Source organism: Trachurus japonicus, chromosome 24, assembly GCF_045865225.1.
Source record: "Trachurus japonicus isolate A0001 chromosome 24, Traja_1.0".
Lineage (NCBI taxonomy): Eukaryota > Metazoa > Chordata > Actinopteri > Carangiformes > Carangidae > Trachurus > Trachurus japonicus.
In genome coordinates, this window is record NC_140930.1 from 24167464 (window position 1) to 24193077 (window position 25614).

General features: G+C 41.8%; 2 protein-coding genes across 24 annotated transcripts in view; one reads left to right on the forward strand and one right to left on the reverse strand.

Moving 5' to 3' along the window:
• LOC146962021 (inositol-trisphosphate 3-kinase A-like) overlaps nt 1-3757 on the reverse strand; it is a 29912-nt gene extending 26155 nt beyond the window's left edge. For both annotated transcript variants that reach the window (XM_085770587.1, XM_085770586.1), the window contains exon 1: nt 3318-3757. The gene's annotated coding sequence lies outside the window, so the exon portion shown is untranslated. The remainder of the gene's footprint in view (nt 1-3317) is intronic.
• Nucleotides 3758-9405: 5648 nt separating this feature from the next.
• The window catches only part of epb41l2 (erythrocyte membrane protein band 4.1-like 2), a 65362-nt gene continuing 49153 nt past the window's right edge, over nt 9406-25614 (forward strand). For 20 of the 22 annotated variants that reach the window (XM_085771428.1, XM_085771433.1, XM_085771449.1 and 17 more), the window contains exon 1: nt 13025-13213. The gene's annotated coding sequence lies outside the window, so the exon portion shown is untranslated. Of the gene's footprint in view, nt 9456-10940; nt 11129-13024; nt 13214-25614 lie in introns of those variants that run through there. The other 2 variants (XM_085771448.1, XM_085771450.1) reach the window with 2 other exon arrangements.

The following is a 25614-nucleotide window of genomic DNA, read 5'->3' on the forward strand; positions in this document are numbered from 1 at the left end:
CCTTCTCAGTGGGAATCGTCTTCTTTCCTGTCCAACTAAGAGCTGGTCGGTCAGCTCCACCAGACTGTCCCTGAAAGCTGTTTGGCTTTTACATAATTAACTGTATGAACCCCTCCCCTGCTCTTGTTTTGACGTCGGACTCGAGACCGAGGCCGAGGTCCAGGGAGCCGGACCAAACTCTCTCTCAGCCTTTGAAGTCAGCTGGTGCCTCCAGGCTAAAAATAAAATCACTTCAAGGTGACATTGTTTCAGGGTGAAAATGAACAAGGGAGGCAAAAGGGCAGGAAGATGGAGATGTAGAGAAGGCAGTGGGAGAATGAGAAAGGGCAGGGGGGAAAGTGAGGTGAGGAGGGAGAGAGAGAGAGAGGGAGGGAGGCAAACACAGATAAGAAGTGGCAGCAGGATTAGAGATGGAGGAACAGCCACCGTTCAGCTGTGGAGTCTTCACTGAATGAGTAAACAACACGCTCTTGGTCTTCTACTTAACTTTGTTTCGAGAAATTGCGAGTCATTATTAAACTAAAGAAAAGGTGCTTGTTTTCACACGATTAGATCAGCGAAGTTTGGTCTGAAGAACAATCATTTACCGGCCTTTCTATTTCAGTAATCTGATCAGAAACAGACGCCCAGGAACTCAAACCAGTCATGTTTAAAAAGATGCTCCTCTATGAATGAGAAGAATGCACAGTAACAGTAGAGCTGAACACAACTGTCCAGTAGTGGTTTAAGTGTTCATGAACATGAGCGACAGGTCGTAGTATTATGTTCTGCTCAGAAAAAAAAGATATGCAAAATAAGCTGTGTTTGATACGCTTTGGTCAACCGTGCATCAATGTCTAATTTCTAATTTCTAATTCTGGTCTAATTTCTGGTTTCAGTTTGTTCTGACTGCCAAACAAAATTCTTTTTTTTAAGCATTAAAAAACTGACTGCAGTGAAGTCATGTCCTGCACTTTAATCTGCTTCAGTGTGTGTGTCTCCAGGAAGATCTTGTATATTTGTTCACACACTGTAATCATTTCTGTCATGCAGAGCACCGAGCAAAAACAAACTGCAGCTTCTACGTCTTGGAAACAAGTAGCTTTTGAAATGTTTCTCAGTCCAGACTTCGCCTCACTCAAACATACTGGTACCCTCATGCCACAAACTGCCCTGGGATGTGTTTTGATTGCAGATAAGTTAAGACATTAGGCCATGAACTACGAGGTAAACATGGGATTTCCTTGTTGGGGAGTGACACAGTTAGAGAGAGGCAGGAAACAATCTGAATGGCCCGTCTCTCGAGTGGCTTACGAACCACCAGTGCTGCCTTTTCACTCTGCGTAATCACTTCTCTCTGCTCACCAGACCCTGACATCCCAAAAAAAAGTTCCTATGACAACACCAGGGATAATCACAGAGGAAGATGAGCAAGATTTGAGAGAGAGGGAGGGAGAGGACAGGAGTGAGGGAGTCGGGGGAACGAGTGAAGAGCGAGGAAGGAAAGAGAGGTGTTTACAGACTATTTTGGTTCTGCTGTCTATTCAGAAGTGCTGGATTTACTGTCTGTGAAATGGCTCAGTTGTCCGACTGAAGCAGCGCTGGCCACTTTGACCCTGCATGTTGCCCATGGTGAGCTGCTACATCCCACAGACTTTTCCTCTTTGTGCTAAAGGACTTAGCACTTGCCAAAGGGTCAGATTTCTCCACAGGGATCATTAAGGTTTTACTGATTATAACATTAAAAGCTACTGATCAGAGGTTTTCAGCTAAAGTGTGTTGGCTGTACGGTCTATCCTTCTTTGGGATGTAACATTCACCAGCTCAGTTTAATAAAGGTACTGTATGTTCCTTGGAAGAAAACATTCAGGAATAGAGAAAAGCATGAGAACAGAAATATAATTCTACTCTGATCCTGACGTGTCTCCACCTCCCTTAGAGATAAATATAATACGAATGTGTCAGCAGAAAATATGCTGAAGCATCCGTGAAGACCACGTTCAAATCTCAAACACGCTGTAGATACCATATTAGTACAGAATCAGCGGAAAAAGGCGGGAAGTCAAGTAAACCATCATCCTCACCGAGACCTGCTAATAAGCCATAATCATAATTAATAAGTAATCAAAACTAACTGTACTAACTGTAGTAAAAAGGGAGCAAACCTCAAATGAATAGTGGCTGGTATAACTGTACACTACCTCCCTGGTGTCAGATTGAGTGGGACTGTGTGAGTATTCAAAATGTCCACTTGCCCACACAAGTGGGCACGAACCTACTGTACAGTCCACTAAGAAAATAACAGAGACCTGACTAAACAGCTTCAACAACGACCGTTGTCCTCTGACATTTAAATAAGCAGATGGGGACAACATGTTACAGGAAGGTGAAAAACATTTGTTGAAGAGATTTGGCTGTTTTGTTTATACAACGGCTTTAAAATTACGCGTAGAAAAAGGCCACAGGGGGAACAGAAGACCCACCACCCAAGTTTTAAATATCTGGAGCTGCACCAATTAGTCAGTTAATCAATAAGCTGATTGATGTGCTATTATTATGATTTTCCATCATATTTTTTAGGCAAAAAAAGATTCTATAATTTCTTCTTTTCTGATATGAAGATGAACCGTTTTTCCTAAGTCATTTTTCTTGATCAAACAATGAATCAAATGACCACCAATATTCCACAATAAAAGTGATTATTTGTTGCACATCTTCAAGTCACCTGTAATATTATGCAACCTAATTATCTGGGGCTAACATCATTACGCATGTGTTGAGTTCAAACAGTCCCAGTAATATGCTAAATCCCAAACCAAACAAATAGTCAAACTTCTATCAGCTCCTCTTCTTTTTATGAGCAAACACTGATGTCCAGGACATTTGTTAAGCTGAAGAGCAAATTTGACAATCTGGAAAAACCTGAGCCTCAGTTATTTGAAAGTCAATTATTTGAGTTTCAGTGCTCTTCAGCACAAGTTGTTACAGACAGTTGCTGAAAACAACACTTTCATAGATCTCATAGATATTCATCTCTGGATTTGCATGATGCCCCAGTCCCAGCCTCTATCAGTGGCATTAATGCACGTAGACAGCTACAGCATGACAAAGCAGGTCAATCTGAACATGAGCATGTAGCCTATCACACAACACCATGAGAGTAAAAACAACAACAACAACTGATTGACACAGAAATAAGAAGATGTCTATAATCCTGTCAGCTCCACATCTGTAGCAGCTGTGTTATTAACGACTAATAAACCTGATCAGTCACCTGCTCAGTGGAGGTCGTGACCTGACACCGGGCTCTGGCTCTGGTCTCTGGTCTCTGGTCTCACCTCAGTCCGGTTCCCCGGTGCTGGTCTCAGTCAGTCCGGTCACACACCGACAGCGTTACCGTGGATCAGCCTCCTCTGTCCGCCTCGTGCACAGACACAGACACACACACACGGCTCTCCTCTCCTCTTCACACTCTTTGTTTTCTCACACAAACCGACTTGTTCGACGTTTTACTTCTTCACGTTCTCACCAAAAATCCTCCTCCTCCTCCTCCTCCTCCTCCTTCTCCTCCTCCACCAGAGAGAAGAAGATTTTCAAAATGTCTTTCTTTCTCCCTCCCGAGCAGCTTGTTGTTTGTCTCTGTGTGGATGTCGGGCGGACTGGAGAAACTCTGAGGTCACGGTTCGTTCTCAGGTTCAACAGGACGAGTGGAGCTCCGCTGTGTTGTCATGTGTGTTGTCGGACTCCTCTGGTCGTAGTAAGGCGCTGTTTGTCTGTCTGAAGCCGGAAGCGACGAGACACACACACACACACACACACACACACACACACACACACACACTCTCTCTCTCTCTCTCTCTCTCTCTCTCTCTCTCTCTCTCGGTTCACTGGAAGGATAAAAACTGAAAAGCTGCGCCGCGCGCTCGGTCTCTTGCGTGTACATGCACGTGCAGTAGCCTACGGGGAAGCCCTTAGTGCAATAAAATGAACAGTAATGAGTTACAGTTGTAAGAGTAACTTTATACTGTACTGTCAAGCACCTGGTCTAGATTTACTGTAGCCTTTACATTTGACTATTGTGTGCATCTGTTTTTGTCTGGTCTACTTAGTTTTGTTGTGTTTTTCCTTTTAGACCATTGTTTCCATTTCCATATGTTATTGTTAAAGGTGTAGGCCTACAGAAAAGAAAATTGAATTTGAGCCCACTGGGTCTTAACATTTGTGTAATAACTCATCTATCAGACAATGTAGCCCGAACTTTGTGTAAAATTCTATTTTCGAGTAAATCCGGCATGAACTGGACACACGGCCATTTCTGAACACCTTTAACATTAAATATGTTAATTTTCTATGTGTGTAAAGCACTTGTTGCATTTCCATGTATGAAAGGTGCTCTATAAATAAAGATTGATTGAAAGCAGAAGTAAGTGATCCGGTGGTTTTGGCTAACTTCTTGTCAGCCGATGGAGTTAGTCCCCGCCCTCGTCATGGATCTATTGGTCCTCGTCCCTACGTCACCACATTCACGCGCATCCCTTGGCTGCACACACAGAGAGGACCGCCCCTTTATGCCGTTCTCTCTCCTCATTGGATAAAGGTTGTAGGATACAAGGAAAGTTTTCTCCTCGGCTTACAGCAGAGCAGAGTGACTGACAGACCCGTGTTTCAGACCAAACACTCTACAGAAGTGATTGCCGTCGGGAAAATATAACTATTTAAGACTTATATTAACACAAACATTTCGCTTACTTCTGCTTTATATGGAGTCTACAGACTTTCTATTAGACTTTCATTTACTTTACTTTAATTTTAAGGCATGACCAGGGATTCTGGGCCCCATGAAAAGATATCACATTGGGCGATGAAGGTAGGCTATAGGTTGATGATTTAACATTGGACCATAAAGCATGCTTCTTGTTGGACAATATGATGTACAGACAATTGAAGTGAAACAAGATGGCTACATTATCGTTTACTTAAGTAATACATATTACAAGTGATTAGGAGTAATAAATCAAGCGTTGACTGTCACCTGGGCAAAGAAGGCAACTGCCTTGGCAGGTTTTATTGCTGATACTCAATCCTCTCAAGCTCTGATGAAGGTCTGCTAGACCCAAAGCTCACATTAAAGTGAAATATTGCACATATTTGAGTGTGTGGGAGCCCTTTCTTTTCTTTTGGACACTTTTGGTTTCCAGCATCTTGACGGTGGTCCTGCTGCAGTTGATAGGCTACTACTCAATCCGCCATCAATCTCTTGCTCCATCCCACCCCCACTGGTGGACAAGACTCTGTAAATTCATCAACTCCTTCACTCAGAAACTCCAGAACTCTCCAGAGGCAGAAACTCCATTCTAACCCAAAGAGAATTCCCCTGTGGTGCTCACTGTTGAATGAGGCCAGCACCACATCATCTGCAAATAGTATGGGATTTTTTTTTAAGCTCCTCTTCCGTCCATGCAAATCACAAGCAGGACGGGTGGCAAGGACAAACCAGCTGGTGAAGCCCAATTCCCACAATGAAGGTGTTTGACTTTCTACCAGGAATACAGACACAAGTCTCACTGTGGTCATACAGGGACCAGGCAGCTCCAGCTCCAGTCCCAGAATCTCATGTCCACAGTGCCCCCACAAGATCCCCTAAGAGACCTGGTCACAGCCCAAAGTCCACAAAACTCATATAGATCTTGGCAGGGTAAAGAGTTTTTCTCCATTGTTCTACAAACAGGATGGAATAATCATTCTTCCTGAATCTGAGTTTCAGCAATGAATCAGAGACACTCTGGCAGAGACTTCCCACAAATCGGGACAAATCTCATCTGCATGGAGCCATGCTGCCTCAACCACTCAGGCAAGTCTTCAGACTCTGCTTCGTCATCAGAGGAAATGCTCCTATACCGTCAGCCATGGATATCCTCAGTCTGAATTAGCATTTAGTGACCAAAAGAGTAAGATTGTGGTGAGTTTCCTCCACAACCTCTGTCTCAGCTTTAGAGATGGGGTAAGGACTTCCAGAGGCAGCTTGGGGTAGAGGTGGTTTGGGCTTGGGGTTAGAGATGTCTTAACTGTTGTGGTTGACATGCTACCATTGTGACACAATAGATGAATAGATAGTGAGAACCATAAAAGCAAGCAGATAAAAATAAATAGCTCAGTACAGTTTAATGTGTTTTATTCCACAGGGTTTCTTCCTCTGTTTCTTCTGCCAGTTTAATACATATAGACCAAAGATTGCTGAGATTTCTTGGTGCCCATACATCTTCTAAACCAGATGAGTTTATCAGTCTCATTAAACTAGAAATGCTCCTTTAAAGATAGTGGGTGAAAGTCATTGAACATAACCTGTGTCTGGTTGTTTGCATGCGTTCATGAATGAATATTTGTTTATTCAGTGTTTGCATGCAAGCACTGCTGGAAATTATTTGAATGTGGCCAGCAATGGATCAGTGGTAAATTAAAGTGACTGTGAAAGCAATTTTGTTTTGTAACTTCTATGGAAAATCATGAGAGTTGAGAAAGTTGAGAAACTAACAGGTTGCATTGAATGACATACATTTGAATGACATATGGAAAGCTGTCTGTGACAGGTCAGGTCAAACCAATGCCACATTACTGACGACCTAAAACTTTCTATACTTTCTATTCCTGTTTTTTTCTTTCCAGCCACATTATTACGCAGAGGACATATAATTCTCCACAGATAACAACATATCTGAATTTGGGAAAACCACACACATGGTTCTTTGACCTGATGGAAGACAAGGGACATGGTTCAGAAGGGTGAGGTTCACCTTCGCCCACACTGTTTTTATCAGGGGAGGAGATGTTGACCACAGCGCTGGATGTATTCATTGGGTTAAAGGAGTGTTTTGATGAACTGATAACTAATATTCATGATAAGGTGGCAAAGGCCCTGAGTCACTGTTGACACGACTGCAGGCCTGTGGATGTTGTAAATCCCCAAACACACAAGAGAAAATATTAAAACCTCAGTATCTGCCCTCCGTCTTGATTGTGGAATTTGCGGTAAATGACGAGATCGTTCCCATGGATACCAGAGGATGAGATTCTTTCCAGTGTTTCCACTTGAGATGGGAAACACTCACATCAAGCTTGTCTGTGATATGCGGGGGCAGAGTCTGGACGACAGGTGGCTGCTGGAAAATTCTGGATAGAGCTTCCTCAACTTCTGAGATGATTTGGAATAAACGTGATGGAAAACTAAAGAATAACAGAAGAACCAGCAACACTCAGTGTCTTTCTGATGTCTTTAATGCCTCACTGGTACAGGCAACTTCAGTGTGTGTCGAAGACTGACCGTCTAAACCGGTCTGTGGTAGTTGCCTGAGGCATTAAAGACATCAGAAAGACACTGAGTGTTGCTGGATTTTTGTTCTTTTTAAATTGTTTGTTATCCGAGCACCTCCTGACTATTTCTTTTTTTTTTCTTTTTGAGTGTGCGCGCTCTTCCTTCTTTGATGAACTAAAGAATAACGCCATCTAATTGTAGAACAACGATGCAATTAAATCAAAGTTAGCCTACACATTGGACGTAACTCCATCCTATCAGGTGCTACTGTTGCATCTATAAGCATAAAATTAACAGTAAAGAAGAATTTGGTTTAATTGTTTGAAATGTTAACAAAGTGAAGCTATAATAAGGTGCTTAAGAGATGTCAGTTTGAATGGATGAGGAAGTTACACAAATAGAAATACAATGCAGTAAGTCCAGCAGCATTTTACTGAACAGCTTTTTCATTGAAGCTATAAAATTGGATGTCATAACAGGAACATTTTTTAGTTTAGTTGAGTGTGTCACAGCACATACTGTAAGGCCTCAGCTACTGCATTGAGCTGGGTGACTTGTGAATTTTCCTCTTCACTCTCTTGGTATGAAGAGCACAACATTTTTCACATTTTTCCCGGACGGCCTCAGTGTGAATGTGACTGTCCCCAAACAAGATCAGTGGTCTGCTCTGCTCTGTGACCAAGACCACTCCTCACAAGCTACACGCAATTTCATGTTGAACTTTAATCTTAACTAAAGATAATCTGACATACGTCACTGTGTTATGAAGATTATACTTGTTTTTATCACATTTAAACAAACGCTGCAGTAAAAGTGCAGATCATTTTCCCCCCTCAGTTGTCATGGATTTACAGTAGAGGAATCTCTAGTGATGCAGAGACTAGAGAGCAGCTGCTGCCCCCTAGTGGTCGAGAGTCAGGCTGCACCACCACCAGGGGTCTTCAACCACAGGGGTTTAGAAAGATTGAGCTCTAAATTCTGATTATTATTAATAAACATTCTGCAAAATAGTCAAGCTTTTGTTAAATCTATATTCATAATACAAGCATCCCCCATCAAATATCCTAAAAACACACTATGAAGATGAACAGATAAAAAAAACATTCAAATCTAGATGATTTGCTTGTTAAAGAGGACAACTATTCTTAAAATGAAGACAAAATCTTTTCAGTTCATTTGCTTAAAGATGCTTTCAGCGAAGCTTATCAGACATTTCATGCAAACGCACATGTTACTGTCCATCCAGGACACAAGTGGACTATCTGCACATCCATTAAGGCTCACAAAGGTGTGTTTTATTACAGTTTTGTCAGGGTTTCAAGTGTTATATCTGTTTTACAGTGATGTTGGATGTTTCTGAGTCAAAATACTGACAATACATTTACAGATTTCTAATACAGTATGTGTTACGTCAAGGTAATCATGCAGGCTCTTAAAATGAGTGACAGCTGAATATGAAAGGAAACATGTGGTGATTTTCATGCATTCCTCAGACATCTAATAACTTTGGTTTATGCAAGAGACAGGTGGAACATCTTCCCCAACTTAATATGTGTCATTCAGAGAGTTGGCACAGCACAGTGCAGAGCTGAACGTTTATTATGTGTGGGTGTGAGGTGACAGACATTTACCTACTCACACATGTACATGCACAAAAATGAAGACAAACACTGTGTATTTCTCTGTTTGAACTTTCTTTATTACGTCAAGACACACCTATCCACACACACACACACACACACACACACACTGACAACAGAAGAACAGGTTTCAGAGTAAACTAACATTTCATGAGTCTCCCGTCTCTCCCTGTTTCTTGTCTAATCGTCTCTCAATGTTCTGAGTTCTTAATCTTTCTGACTGGCAACCCCTCTCAGTTTCTATCCGTCCATCAGGTTCTTTCAGTTTAATAACTTCTCTCTCTTCCTCCTCTTCCTCCTTATGTGACACCCGATCCTGGAGTTTAGAGTTACCACGCACACAAAGAAGGGCAGAGGGAGGGCGGGAGGGCTGCTGGTTGACATTACATAAAACAAACAGATATGAACTGAGGGAGAAGTGTTTGTTCATTGTCTTGTTTCCCTCCCTTGTGAAGATAGAAGGAGCGAGAGAAGTCATACAGGGAAATACACTGTCCTGTGGAGGCTGGTTATCAACTGGTTGGCAGGTAAAATACAGCTTGATGCACGTGTGTGTGGTGTGTATTATGTTGTGCTATCATGTTTTTAGTGCAGGGTTGGGCTGGGTGTGTACATCTGTGTATGCGTTTATCAATCTAAAATATGTAGACCTATACTTAGATAAGATTATCTATATTGACTATTTACCTTTGAGGTTGTATCAACACAGTGGCACAAACACTGGACCAAAGAGCATGTACTGTACATGGAGTGAGCAACAGCCAATCTCTTACTGACCACAAATGGTTTAAATTACGAGTACTGAGGTCTGCGATGACAGTTTTGGTGTTTTTCTGTTAAACACAATGAACCAGATGTGTTTCCTGTGGGTGAACAGCGTGTCTCTGCTCTATTTAAACAGGTTATATTTGGGGTAACAGGTCAATACATTGGCGGTGGAAGTGCATGCTCTTATTGCTGGTATTGGTATTGCTTCTGCAAAATCTGTGGATTTTAACAAAAGAGCATCAACAAATGGAGTTATTCCCAAATTTTGAGATTGTTCAATTCTTTTTATTATTATTATTATTATTATTGCATGGGGTTTGGGGAGGATGTCTAGTTGTTGTTTGCAAAGTATCAGACTAGATTTCTGTCACACCTTCACAACAATGATGCTTGAATGTTTTTAACTTTTAGGACTTCAACTATACATTTTACAGCCTCTTCCATGACCATTTATCAGACATTGATTCATTAAAACAGGCTTCACCCAAGTGAACTGGCTAATGGCCTGTGCTTTGTCTAATTGCTCTTTAATGAAGTCTGATGACTTTTGATGGAGCACTTCAGCTGATGGCTCACAAAAGCTTTAATGATGAGTACCCACTGTCAACCACAAAACAGAAGAAGAGAGGCAAATAATAACAACTGTAGGATTATATATTTAATACTAAACCACAACACCACCACATCTACATAATGCAAACATGATCTTTTGGCATATTCACAGTCCATGTCAACATGTTAAACTGTTAAAAGACTAGCTACAATCAACATAAAACCTTCCATACAAATCACACATGCTATGCAGCTTTAAGCCACTTCAACTGAATTTACACTTCAAAAGATAGTTTGCTTTGTTTTCAAAAATCTTCTGCTTTGATTTGAGACAGGGTTGAATGGTTTTGGTTTGTCAGGTCATGGTTGAGGGACAGCTGGGCGATATATAGCTGACTCTTCCTCAGATCAGACGATAGTTGGTGTAGTGGGCAATATTTTTGCTGTCCAGATGGCTGTGTCAGGGTAATTCCCCTCAGAAGGACTCGCTGCTAATCCTCCAGAGAATCTGTACTGGCTTGATCTCATGCCTACATGGGAAACCGACCAGCTAGCTCACTGCAGCTCCCTAGCTGTGGGACACTGGGTTTTTGATAGGCAGGCCTTTTAGCCGATCAACGCTCTGTTGGTGCCCGGTGGATCAGCTGCACCGTGTCAGCACAGGGGCAAAGTGAGAGATACTCAGTGTTAACATATAGAGCACTGACTGACTGAGTGGTTTATGTAAGGCAGAGCAGGAATCGAGGAAGTAGACAGACATAGCAGAGAGAGAGAGAGAGAGAGAGATCAGGTCAGGCTGATTAGGTTGGAGTCAAGATTTAGGACTGTCTTAATCTCAGTGTGGGAACTATTTCTGCAGTATGGGACCTTTGATGATCAGGTACATTTTTCTTTTGTTTGTTATTAGCAATCTAGAAAATAATGGCGCTAATAGCAGAAGCCTTTGTTATAGTTTTGTCTTCACTGTGACCTTAGCAGATCTCGTTCTGTCCATCAGTGATTCATCACAGAACCAAGCAAAACATTGATGGCACATTTACTGTCAAAGAGATAGTAACAGTATTCTGCAGATGTGGAGTCAAACAATAAAAATACAATCATATTTTACATTGTGAGGGTCACATGTTTAAGCTTTTGCACTCCAGATTTTTATTTGGTAAATTCTGGTAAGATAGTCGGAGGATTATCAGTGTTAATGGAATGCTACCTCCGTTATACACCATGTATTATCAGTAGCTACTATGATTCAAACTGAGACTGGTAACAGTCAAGCAGTGGGAGGTGACTTTAACACACTGTATTACTTGTGTGATTATGCGTCCCAGTGTGGGTGTGTTTCCCGTCACTCTGCTAATATAGATATTATGTCAATAGAATTAGATTAAACGTGGCTGCATGTTGTCACACCAGGCACTGTGTGTTGTTTGGTTTTGTCATGACTGTTCTGGATATTCAGCAGTCAGAGCTGATCAGGAATCAGCTGTGTCACCGCCTCTGATGAGCAGGCTGGATGAATTCTGTATCTGTGTCATGACAAGGATTGTAAAAGTGATAAAAACCATTGAATCAGTTTTGCATATGTAATTGCAATTGTAAATTTGCATGGAATTACATCATGATCCCTCATCACTTGACCTTGATTTTCAACTAAATCTTACTGGGGGATGCTGATGTTGCAGCTCATGAAATAAACATGTTGATCATTTAAACTAAGGCCTGCAGTTAAAGCAATGTCTGGTTTTCTCTTACACCCTCCCTCCCTCTGTGTTTGTGTGTCCACGCTCCCTTGGCCTGCTGTGGTCTGCTGCTCTGCTGGATCCACGCTGCTCTGCTTGTGGTGAGTCCACTGAAACACACGCACAGTACTAACTCTGTTTATGAACTTGGATCCACATCGAGCAGCAAAATGTTGTGTTGCTGTAATTTTACATCACAAAAATATTGTAATATTTCTATTTTACTCATTAAAATCTCTTCTGTATATTTTTTTTGTATTAGTCTACTAAACGTTAGTGTTGCCATTATGTGGTTGTTTACTCCTCCACTTTTGTAGATCTACACGCTGCCTCACACTATAAGCCAATTAGTTGAGCTTCTGTAATCTGGGTGTGGGTATGTAAGAAGTGAGTGCACGCGCGTGCACAGTGGAAGTTGCCCTGCCTTATGTAATACAATGACCAGTCTGTCCTTTGTGTGTGTCTGTATGTGAGAGAAAGAATGAGTTGAGGATGGACAGAATGACTGAGTGAGGAAGAAGTCATAATCACATAATCAATTATCAACAGTTGTAATGTTCTTTAAATAAAAATAGATCATGTCTATAGGGATGGTAAAAAAAAGTTGTTGTTTTTTAAGAAAAAGAATACAAATGACAACACTACAAAAACATATGATCAACAACAAAATATTTAAAAGAAACCAGCGTGATCAGGTTTCATAACAAATTGAGTTTAAGTTGTTTTCAGTTAAAAGGAACATTTAACCTTAGATTATAAAACCTAAATTGGATTTATTGAAATCTTCTGATAGTGGAAGAGAAGAGTGGCCACTGGCCAGAACAAACATCTGGACTGAAACTGCAGAAATAACTGGACAGGCCATCTTCAGGCTGTAGTGACCCGGTCTGACCTCTAGAGGGAGCCGCCTCGCCACACTGCCGCTGCCACATCTGCATCGACCCTCCCTCCAACGAGGACTGACAGCGCACACGACCAATCACAGCTCAATATCTAATACAGTAATCCCTCCGAGCCAATCAGAGGCGGCTAAAAGATGTTTTCCACTGTATGGGGCGGGGCTTAGGGATGACGGACACGTCTGCTTTTGAGCCTCGTCCAGATTGTCGGTGCAGACCGTAGTGAGATTTTAGGAGGCTGAGACAGACGGACGGTATTTTAGGAAGAGACCGGAGCGACAGGCCACGTTTGGACACGTTCCCCACACTCATCGTTGGAAATATTAACAGGTAACGTTTGAATTTACCTCATTTTAAATCACGTGATTTATACATGAGCGACCGCCGGGTCCAACGCTTTGTGGGAATTTTGCGTTTTAATACAAACATGTGTTTCGGTAAATAAATAGTTCCTAAAGATATACTGACAGCCACAGTGAGTAGAAGCTGTTTAACGCAGTCAAACAAACAGCACGGTGCTGTGTGAGGTCCGTTACTCTGGTCGCAGTCAAACCTCCGATGTGTTCATGGCGCCTCTTCTTCTCCATGTTATCCTGTTATCATCTCTCCACTACCTTCACATCCCGCCGCGCTCCAGCGGTTAAGTTAGCATCCCAGGTTTCACGGGCGTAGTTAAGTTAGCTTCGGCTCCACTCACGTGTTTATGAAGTTGTTTGCCAAATGAACCGAGCGGTGGACGGTGGTGCAGGTAACGTTAACGTTAGAGGCTTATTTCCTGGTGGGGGTGAAGTCTACCGTTACGTTGACGGTGGGTTCACCGTTTGGCCATGCTAACGTTACGTTACGTTTTTAAAACACTGTTCAAACATCCGCCTCCACTTTATGTAGCTGCTGAGGTAAACGGGGAGAGAGGAGAGGAAGCATGGGGCTGCTGGGAAACACTACTACATCTGATCTAACGTTACACCGTTAGATGTGGTGGTGGGTTTCTATGTTCCCTAAGTTCCCTGTGTCCAGGAGCAGAGTTGGGATGGTCTCCACTCTCCACATATGGTCTCATGTTGGGGAAATCCAGACTCCTCTGGCTGTTGTTTGTGCACTGATTTTAAATGAAGTGTCCTGTGTTACTGTGTTGGTAAAGTGGAACATGAGATAGGAAATGACCATGAAGAAAAGATGGGGGTTGAATTCGTATGGATATGAATAAAAAAGGAAGACACTTTAATTTACCATTTGCAATCTATATTTAAATATTTTTCTTTATAAGCTACATCAGATGCTTGTTGATGATGATGCTTAGCATGGCACATTACTGCAGTAAAGGATTGATTTTTTAACGTGGATTTTAAATGACCTGAATTAATTTTGCTTCAGATTATCATGGCTACTCCCACCTCTGATGAGATGTCTCACCTTCTGACTGTACTGCTGACATGACACGGTACCTTACAGGTTGTGTTTCCCACGCCGGCTCATTGAAGTCACACTCTGACAGAAGGCGAGCGCCCCAGTAGTTCTCAGGCAGATATAATAGGCAGGCCAACAAACTGAGGTGAGATTGTGTTGACGTGTTAAAAGTCAGTGGCAGTTGGCAAACACAGTAATTACATAAACAAATTTAATTTCAGTGCGTTTAATCAGTTCATTATGGTGGTGGAGTCAGGTAATGTTGAAGCGGTTTCTGTTTAATCTGGTCCTGATCGGTGTCAGTGGTTGATTTGAGGCTGACAGTAGTAGGGACCCTGGCATTGCACTACTTACTAACAATCACCCTTAAATTCACCTCTAACTTTGTGTCTGTGTGGCCAGTACTTGTCATCTTAATCAGCACAGCTCGGCCTCGGGGCCAATGGACTACTTGTCCCTTCTCCTTGGAGGACAGGGTAGGTAGGTGAGGTAGAAATGGAGGACAGGAGGGCAGGGACAGAGTCAAAGACACTGTTGGTGTACTTTATACCTTGACTATATGTTTTCTCTCATTGTAACAGTTGCATAGGATAGAAGGACTTGAACATGCCAGCTAAAAATAACAGATTGTGTTTTGGTTTCAGGTAAACCGCTAAAATCTGTTTGTCATGACAGCTCCATGCTAATGTTGGATATAGAACTGGACTATAAACTTAAAAGCTAATCCAAGGGGTGATGCTCTGACATAAACCTCTCTATAGGAGCTGAGGTTGAAACCTAGAGGAACTGAACAAGTTATGAAACGATCATCATCTTGTGAGCTACAGTAATGTCAGTGGTGGAATAGTTCACAAGATCCATGCTTGGGTCCTACCACGTTTTTGCTTTGGTTTGGTAATACATTGTTGTTTTGTTCTATTTCTTTTACATTCAAGAAATACCATACATGAGCACAGTATATAGATATAATGGGTAGATGTATGTGTCCAGCACAGAAGGCTGTGGTATTTCTGTATCTTGCTTGAATTTTGGTTTAAAGCAAAGAAAGGAAAAACATAAACAAGTGTCAGAGCAAGAAAATGAATAGTATGATTCCACTGGTGGCCCTCTGCTGCATGTTGTCATTTCCTTTCTCTCTACTGTCCTATCCATTCAAGCCCCCCCAAAATATACTGAAAAAGAAAACAAAAACAAAACAACTTAATGGGAAGTGTACAGGAAGTCTCAACAATCAAAACATAAGTCAATAATGCAGTTCAGCACAGACTGTAGACCAAACACTTCTCTTTACACAGTCTCAGCAGCGATTGAACATTGTAGGTCTCACAAAGACATTCTTTTCTACAGGCCTATTGTACTTTATTGTATTGTGTTACAGGTTTTCAGGTTACCTGGTAGGGCAGCTCATCAAGGTGCACTTTCAGCCAAGTACAAGAAAAACCACTTCAGTATAGGTTACCATCTGATCAGAAACTCTATACAGATAAAAATATATATGGCCACAGAATAGATGCAGATGCATCTGAGCATTTGTACTGGACTCATTTTTCTAGCAGAAAGAGTCTATACACACTGCGGTGAGTACACACTGTATGTGACTCTGCTTCCTGTCAGGCCTTTCTCTGTGTGTATAGTTTATCTATAATCATCAGCGCCATGTTCATTCTCAGACTCCCAGGATGTGTAGAACAGTAGCAGCTCTGTCAAACCCACTAATGAGAAGCCTTAATTGGTTGTTCTGGTGGGAGAATCTGCTCATTAAAGGAAGCTGGAACTAAGTCTGGCTTAGCTAGAATGAGAGCACCTTTTGGTTTTTCTTCTGTACATTGCCGTTGTCATTTCTAGTCTCTTGGTTCGTTTTTTTGAATGTTATGAAATGATGCTTTTTGAGCGTGTTTGTAGTAGGTTGGCTCCTCCCAGTCTGAACTTTGTCTTAAACACTGTAAATGAACACAAGGAGGAGGAAGTAGCAATAAAAATGGAGAATGGAGATGACAGTAGAATTACAGTAATTTACTGTAGATGAAACAGGTGCACTGTTGATTTCCTCATCACTTTTTTTTGCAAAAGAAAACACGGCATTTCATATGATCTTTGTTCCTTGCTCCCTCTTGTTGAAGGGTGAGGGGGGGGAGATGCAGAGAGGAAAAAATAGGAAAATGTAAAAGTGGTGATGCAGTGACCAAAGGAAAAAAGGAGGGAAGGCAGAAATAAATGGAGAGGAAGTGGAGTAAGAGTGAAAGAGAGACTGAGTGAGAGCGACAGAGAGAGTGAGAGATATTGCTTAACCATTCGGAAAGGCTATGGGAACATCCCTGTGTGTGTGTGTGTATGAGAGAGAGAGAGAGAGTGAGACCCTGTGCTATCAACAGGAGTAAAAAACGTCACATCAGCTCAGACACATGCAGACAGTCCCACTGTGTCACATCAGTGTGATTGACAGGTGTGAGTGTGTGTGTGTGTTTTTTTTTTGTTTTGTTTTTTAGAAAAGTAGCACGTACAGAAAAAAATCATCCTGCAAAGCTGAAAGTCGCCAAATCCAGTTGAATCCATTGTGTTTGCTGTGTTCCAGTCTGTGAAGGTGGTTGTAACCACACAGCACCATTCAAGGCTTTCATCTGGGGCACAGTCACAACAATTACTAAGGTATATGTTGTACAGTGTAGCAGTCAGCCGTGAGCACAGAGTATTAGCCTGTTGCTTTCAGAGCAGGGTCGGGATTCACACAGAGAAGATCAGAGAGGCATGGATGAATGGAAACTGTAGTGCAGTGCTCAGCTTATTACAGCCACTGAGAGGAGGGGGGGAGGAGGGTGAAAGAGGGATAGAGATGTAACGGATGAATAATGGAGGTCTGCGAAATGCCAAAAAATGTAAATGAGAAAACAATAGAGCATAAAAAGCAGGATAATAGTTATCTCTCGAGGTTTGAGTAGAGTAAAAGTTTTACAACACATTTAAATTCTAAATATGAGCATGAATGATTTTTTTTTTATCAAATGAGAGGATCTACTATGGGCACACTGCCTGTCTCAGCAAGTGTGCAGCTCTGAAAGAGACGACAGAATGAAAAACAGAGGGAGAGAGCTCGGGCCTGTGGCTCTGGCGGGAGGCCAAACATAGTTAAAAACAGATTAATCAGCATCGGGTCACATTCTCACAGAGAGAGGCTGGACAGAGCAGGACCGGGCCGGGCCTTCGTCTCCTGAGGCTCCACATCCTCAGACGGCACCGCGGTCCGTCAACACAACAAGCGCTCATGTCGTGGTTTCAATCTGTCAGACCAAGAACGTAACATCTCCACAACAATCCCATACATAAAAATAATTTGTAGGAAAATGAGCGGGACATCTATAAAAGATGTTATTTGTGGTTTTTCACAAGTTTAGGTTTGTTTGGCTGTAAATGGCTAGAAAATCCCCAAAACCTAACCATAAGATGCACAACAGCCACGAGAAACCATGCTGTGGTTATTATTGTTAAATAATAAGCAAAGACTGATTTTCATTGGTCGTTAATTTATTCTTTCATTCATTGTTTTATTGTGTGATTGGTGGATTCATTCATGTGTTTATTTATTGAACAATTAATTAATTAAATTCATTAATCGTGTGTTGACTATTCACTCATTCAACCTGTCAAATAAAAAGCTGGTGAATAAGAGGAGAGGAATCACAGGGGGGAAAAGGAAGTGAGAGGAGTGTCTGGACCAACATGGCTGACACAGAGACTAAACTTGATAACTTACTCTCATTAGTTGTTTTTGAGAGACAGTGAAGTTTGTACAACATTTTGCAAAGTGTGTAAAGAACCCAGTGAACTGTGTGTGTGTGTGAGAGTGAGGGGGAGATGCAGACAGACTGCAGGGTCAGTGGACAAGAGTCTTTCCCACAGACCAGAAACATACAGGGCTGCCGTGGAGCTCCAGCACTGATGAAGTATATTAAAAGGTTTTCAGGCAAGTCAACGCAGGAACTGAACACATGAATAAATAACACTTAGAGATAATTAAGGTGCAGCCTAGGAAGAAATATTTTATTCCACTTCCATTAGCTTCTGTTATTTTCCCCTAGGCAGTGTTCTGCCTGCCACATTTCCAGTATTCCTCACCGTCACCATATTTCCCTGGTTTCTAGTAGTTTCTAGTCTAGGAGTTCATCATTAGCCACTAGTCAACAAGTCACTGCATGCTCCTGATGGTCATTCATAATAGTTACATTACTACTAATCAGCAGGGATCCGTTTTTGTTTCATGTCAGCGGGACAATCAGCAGACTGTGGCTGACTGGTCGGGTTAGCTAACTGATAAAAATGCACCTGCTGATGCATTTAACCTGAATGATGCCATAATGCTAACAAAGTTAGCTAGTTAGCTGGTAATGGGCCTGTGAATGCTGTGACTGAAATCAGTTCCGTGTTCACTCAGTAACTAACTCCAAACACAGACCTCGGTAGTGAGCTGCTACACTATCTCATCATTATTTTGCATCATCACTGTGACAGGAGAGTTGCACAACAGTTCCATTTTTGGAAAGCGGTGTACAGGCTGTGGACACACTTCTTTTTATTTCATTGTGAAATTCTTGAGTGGACCCTAGCAGTTTTTGCAACTCTGCAATTTCTCAACGGGGTAATAAAGTTCTCTGTCTGTAACTAGAGAGTAGGGAGGGATGCTGGACACTGCCATGGTGTCTGGTTTTCATGGAACAGATGCACATTTTCTTGCATTTGTAAATAAAGTGCAAACGGCAGATGTTCATAAGGCAACAAACTATGAATCTGAAGCATTGAAAGACTAATGAGAGAAGTTTCATCATTGTTTCATCTTCTATCCACAGCATGGGCAGGATAATGTAAAAAACAAATTCTAGCCTTTATAAAGATGCAATAAAGAAATTGCATTAAAGGGATATTTCGACATTTGCCTATTGCTATAATCCCTATAGTCTTAGAAGTAGGTTCATTATTAGGGCTGACCCAAAAAATTTGAAGCTTCGAAGCTTTGTTCGTTGCCATGGTAATCTAAGTTTTTTTTTTCTTCCTTTTTTCCTTTTTGACACCAGTTCTCACCAGTTGTCGCCACCGCCGCCGCCGCAGGTCACAACTTGTCCACCACCAGAGTGTTTTGGAGTTGTTTTATTGTGTATTTAGTTTGATGAGGGAAACATGGAAATGCCGCGAGCCTCTGTAGCGTTAGCTGAGCAGCTCACGTCTCTGCCCAGCTGATCTCAAAACAGCTTGTACTGACAATTAAAGGTAATGAACCTTCTGCTAAGGCTATAGGGATTATGGCAATAGGCGAATTTGCCAAAATGTTGAAATATCCCTTTAAGTTTCAGATGCTAGTCAAACACAGGTAGGCAAATATAGCAGACCAGACCAGACTCCGCCTCTCTATTGTTGACCTGCTGACATGTGTGGGAAACACTGATGTAATTTTCCTCATGATTGGTCAGAGAACACAACTGAAGAGCAGGATTGGACAGATGTTCTTATGTAGTCATTTCCTGTTTTTATGTTGACAGATTTCTAATGAAGGAGACAGATACACACACACACGCTGTTAAACATGAAAATTGATGATAAAGATACAGTAACCAGGGGAAACAGGAAGAGGGCACACTTCCTGTTTCCTGGTTAGGGGTCAGAGGTCATTAACTGATACCTAAGTAAATACTTGTGGTCATATCAATGAGGGAAAGAGCCGGTTGCTGCAGCGCTGTCACATGATGGTGTGAGTGGGTGTCAACACAACACAGCGATGGAGAAAACAGGATGATGCTCTAAACCAGGACATCTTGTTTGTTCACCAGGGGAGGGCTACTTTTAGAGTCAGGGTGAAGGTTGGGAGTTTGGAAACGTTTGCTAGGTGATGTGCTACAGTATAAGTGAGTCCTACTTCTGCACTTTGTGATCAGTCAGTCTGCTAACAGAAAAGCTTTCAGTTTGTTCTAATCCAGTGGTTCCCAACCTTTTTTGGCTTGTGACCCCATTTTGACATCACAAATTTCTGGCGACCCCGTCAATCAAGATGCGTCAGCTCAGATATTTTTATTCATTTGAACTTGATTTATATTCGAGAAAGTTAAAGTATATAATACATTTGTTTAAGATTGTGTGTTTTTTTTTTTTTTATCATAATTTTAAAAAGAATAATAATTATAATAAAATATTTTTACTAGTGTTTTTTTTAAAATTATCAATTACGAGACATTTCAGGCGACCCCATTTGAATTCCAGGCGACCCCACGTGGAGTCCCGACCCCAAGATTGAAAAACTGTTCTAATCAATACTTGATGATCCAGATGTTTCTCGCTCCGTCATCTGCTCTAAAAACGAGCCCCGATGCCCATGAAGTCATTTGTTTTGCCAAAGCACCTGTTGCTACCACCCTCTATGGGATGCACGTCGCCATAGCAACACCACACCCACTGCCAGAATGCCTAATGCCTGCTTTCTTCTTCTCTTTTCCTCCTGTGTTTTCAATCCCTCTCTCTCTCTCTCTCACACACATGGTGAACAGTATCTCCTCATGTGCGCCGCGGTGACCCACCCATACTTTCACTCTTTGTCTCACACACACTCACACTCGCACAGACAGGGCCGCTCACGCCTGACTGCTTTAATCGCTGAATAGGGGAGTTTAGCAGTTAACAATAGTAGTTATGAGCTGACCCATTATTCTCTCTCTCACACACACACGCACACACACAAACCCTGAAAGAGAGAGAGTGAAACTCGGCGATAGAATCCGATCAAATATATATTTTCATTTTATTGAATTTCAATGGTTAATGCAGTTTATTTTCTTGCATCATTTTGTATTCACCATTGTTCGCTGATAGAGGACAATCATCATAACTCTGATGTGTATTTTAAGGGAGTATGTGAGATAATATTGATTGAATTATTGACAGCACTCTAGGGTAAAAGCTCTGGACTAGATTCAGAAAATACAAGCACAAAGCCGGAAATTTACATAACTCAGAAACACACATAGACAGATAGATAAATACTTTATTTATCCCAAAGGAAACTCAGTTTCTCAGCTGAATCAATAATCAACAAATCAATTCATAAAATAGTGCATAGAGAGCAAAATAATAATTAAAATGAAGAATTCGAGTGATGGATATATAAAGTAAATGATTTCAAAAAAGATAGAAGACAAAATGAAGAACTCATTCTGTCCTCCTGAACATCGTGATGAGCATTTATTGTAATTTGCTGCTGTGTAATAAGTGACCACATCCAAACAAAAGCGACAGATGAAGCCGTCATGAAAATAGTCATTATTTGCTGACCCATTGTAAGAGAGCACCACAGCATTATTAGCACATTAGCAGTAATGGATTTGAATTGGGGCCCTGCAGAATGGAAGTTAGGGCGAGCAGCATAGAAGTGAATGGAGGGTCCTAATGTGGTGTAACAGAAGTAGAGCAGACAATAACACTTTGGAGCCGACACTAATAACACAGTCAGAGAAATAACGACACGGTGCTGCCGGCTGGAAGCTGACCTTTCATTTACTAGTATGCACAAACTGAAGGCAGCCAATAAGAGACAGCGGGGAGAGTCGGTGTGGCTCGAGTCAGGTGTAGATGGGAGGACAGACAGAGTAAGATGAAAGGATGAATGGACAGACAGACAGGCAGACACACAAACATGCACAGGGATTATCCTCTGTGTAATCCTCAGTGTGAGGGTCAGAGTGCAGTGTAAAGGGACAGGCATGTTCACACCAGCAGGGTGTATGTGTGTGTGTGTGATTGAAAACATGAACTCATAGCTACAGTCGTGTATTTAACGCTAATTCTCTGAGCACATGTTTACATATGTTTTAGCATCCCTTTATCTAGGTGTGTGTGCACATATCTGTGGATTTGATATGTAAATATATGTGTATGTGTTTGGTACATATATAAGTGTGTATGTGTCATTGCGTGACAGATGGACAGTTTGCAGAAGAGAACAGCACAGATTAGGATTCTCCCACTTTGTGTGGGTATTCAGACCAAACTGGGCCTCAGTAGCTGTCAGCTGTTGGACTGTTGCTGGAGTCGTTGATAAAGCTGTTAGCCTGTTGCGTCAGGGCTCAACATTTGGGATGTCCCAGCGTGATCTGCAGGATTTTTAGGCCCAGGTTTTTAATTCATTAGTCTCAGTTGTGTGAAAGCCAATCGATTTCCATTGCTCTTATTTGAACCCACTGCACACCAGCTGTCAGAAATAACCTCTAGATGAGAAGTTTCTCAACGCACGGCATTGATGAGCGTGTCAGCCGACGACATGAACAATGATGTGATGAAGTGGTAGTTATGCATATTTAAAGGTATAGTTCAACATTTTGGCAAAATCGCCTATTGCCATAATCCGTATAGTCATAGCAGTAGGTTCATTACCTTTAATTATTGGTGCATGTTGTTTTGAGATCAGCGGGGCAGAGACGTGAGCTGCTCAGTGAACACAATGGAGGTGAACGGTACAGGTCCTCTGTCCCTCATCAAACTCATCAAATACACAATCCAACAACTCCAAAATGCTCTGACACGCTATGAAATAATCATGTGTAATCGTGTAACATTATGACACAAGAAGCAAATACTCGGAACTCCTTGCGTTAATTCCATGATTATTTCATAGCATGGTGAATGTGCAGGTCACAACTTGTCCACCAGAGCGTTTTGGAGTTGTTGGATTGTGTATTTGATGAGTTTGATGAACCTACTGCTATGACTATAGGGATGGCAATAGGTGAATTTGTCAAAATGTTGAACTATTCCTTTAACACAGTGTTACAGGCAGAGCTTGTGTTAGACTTTTTCATTGTCTGTCATTTTGACTGACAGGGTCATAAAGATCCTGTCGTCTGTTTCACCTCATTTAAAATTTTAATTTGAACACCTATTCAATAGCAATATCCATCCGAACAAGCTTTAAATTGTGCATGTATAAGGGCATGAAAGAAAAGATTCCACAGCGTGTGGTGCCAGTATTTGAAGCTGGCACCCCGACCCCCAACCCTCCCCACCTGGACCAGAGGATCCAGCACGGTGATGTTAGTGAGGCTCAGCCTGTCTGCTGTCATGACGGACAACTAGTCCTCCTGCTAACAACAATGACACTTACCCATAAACACCCAGACTGATCTAAAAGGCAGAAATATGACAGCCACATAACTAATTAATATGCGGACAGGGGTGTTGATTGTAATCTGTCAAAATGACCAATGGCCTTCAGGTTTTTCTGTCACCGGTTTAAAAATCCCGTCAATGGAAGACATGAAAGTTCCCTGATGATGAATCCTTTTGACTTTTGTGATGTCTGTTTTTGTGTGGATCCACTCCTCCTTGTTAATTGCGTACAAAGGGTGGTGAACTTGCTTCCCCACCTGAATTATTTGGTCATGTGTCACTCGCCATGAATGTTGAAATGATATGAAATGCAGCAAGAACCAATCAGACAAAGTGTTTGTACTGTTCTCTGACCCCCTGGCTGTGTGACAAGTCCACCATTGGTCCCTCTGGTGCCTGTGTGATGATGTGTTGCTGGGGCGACGCTGTGCTTATAGTTGTTCCCCTCTCTTGGTTTTGATCAAATGCACAGCAGCACTGTATCTTGCCACATCATGGAGGAAATCATGTCATGATGATTTGTCAAGGTGGCTGCAGCTAATGCTTATTCCGGGTCGACTAAAAACAACATTAAAGCTGCAGAACTGAATTGTGGGTTGTAATCCAAGCAGCGCTGTCCGGGTTGTGTTGTGTCAGGGATGAGATGGGAGAACAGTAGCTGCTGCAGTCCTCGTCCTCGTCGGTCCACCATGTAATATGTGCTGTAAATCTGATGTGGTCTGAAATGGGTTTAGGCACGCTCATAATCTCTATTGTCACTTCTATGCCCGTCCACTAATCTGTATTTTTGCTGTGGTAATCTCTTGTCTCCACTGGGATTTATTGTTGTAGTCCATGAATGTCATTGCCATGGAAACCAGTTGCTCCATCCCTACCCCCCATCTGCCCTACAGAGTGAGATGGTGGGTATTTATGTTTGTTTTAAAAATCAAAATTGTCATTCATTTACACATTGAAGCTAGGATCTTATCTCTATCCATTCCCTCTCTCTTCTTCTTTTTTTCTTCTTTTTTTTACTTCTGCTCTCAGTCCTGTGTCTGTCCCTCATAAAAGTTTATCTCTTGGCTACAGGCCAGGTCGTGAAGTTGTTGTTGCCATGACAATGAACCCTAAAGCCCTGACAGGCAGCAGTAAAGTTGTAAGTGGAGGAGCTGTGGTGTGTGTTTGTGACGGTGTGTCGGGTAAAAAAACAGGAAACACTAACTGTTGAGGATAGGATTATGGTCTGTATGGAGAATTTAGTCATTTTTTTTTACAGAAAATGAGCAGATTGATGCATGTTGATGCTAATTCTCCAGCTAGATGAAAATGTAAAAAAGAATACAGTGTCATAAAAGAGCACCAGTCAAACCTCAAAAGTAGAAAATGAATGGAATGAATGGAAAAGTCATGGACAGAGAGAAAGCATGTTGGATAATGGAAAAAGTTGTGCCTCTTATTAATCCACTGCAGTCTGCTCATGGAGCCATATGATGGTTGCATGATGTTTTGTCTCCTGGAGCAGGAAGTTTGACATTTAAAACAAATGATTCCTGCATGTCCCCGTTTACAGTCCATTTACCTCTGGATGCGTCCAGCTTTTAGTAACACACCAACTTTTACACCCAAGTGTGAACATATTTAGATGATTTTTTATTTTTTTTGCACAGGTTATCTTATATGTGCATTGAAAATGAGCATAAAACCAGCTGGAGACACACCCTTTGTCCAATATGTGCTCTTTGTAATTGCTTGTTCATTTTTTTTTTGCTGCCTCCAGGATGTAAAATGGAGCTGTTTTTAATATTTTCAGGCCAAAAACACGCAGCAATGATGTAATGGCTCAGTGTTACGAAGATTCTCTGAGGGATAGAGAACAGGAAAATGAGCCTGGTGTTGCAGTTGGAAATGATTGTTTAAGAAAGTTGAAATGTTCAGGAGAGAAAGATCTGTTTCTGATTAATACTTTGAGAGAATGAAGTGAAGATAACAGAGCAGTTGAAAAAAGGAGGAGTGATTCCCACACTATCATCCTTTTGGATGACATGAAAAGAGCTGAGGAAGTGTTGTTTCCATTTCTCTTCTGTGTGTGTCCATTAGGAATCTGGCACAGTGGGTGGGGTCTCCATCTCTCTTCTCCTTTCTCCATCCATCTTCCACCTCTCTCTCTCTCTCACTCACTCTTCTTCCCCCAACCCCTCTCTGTTCTC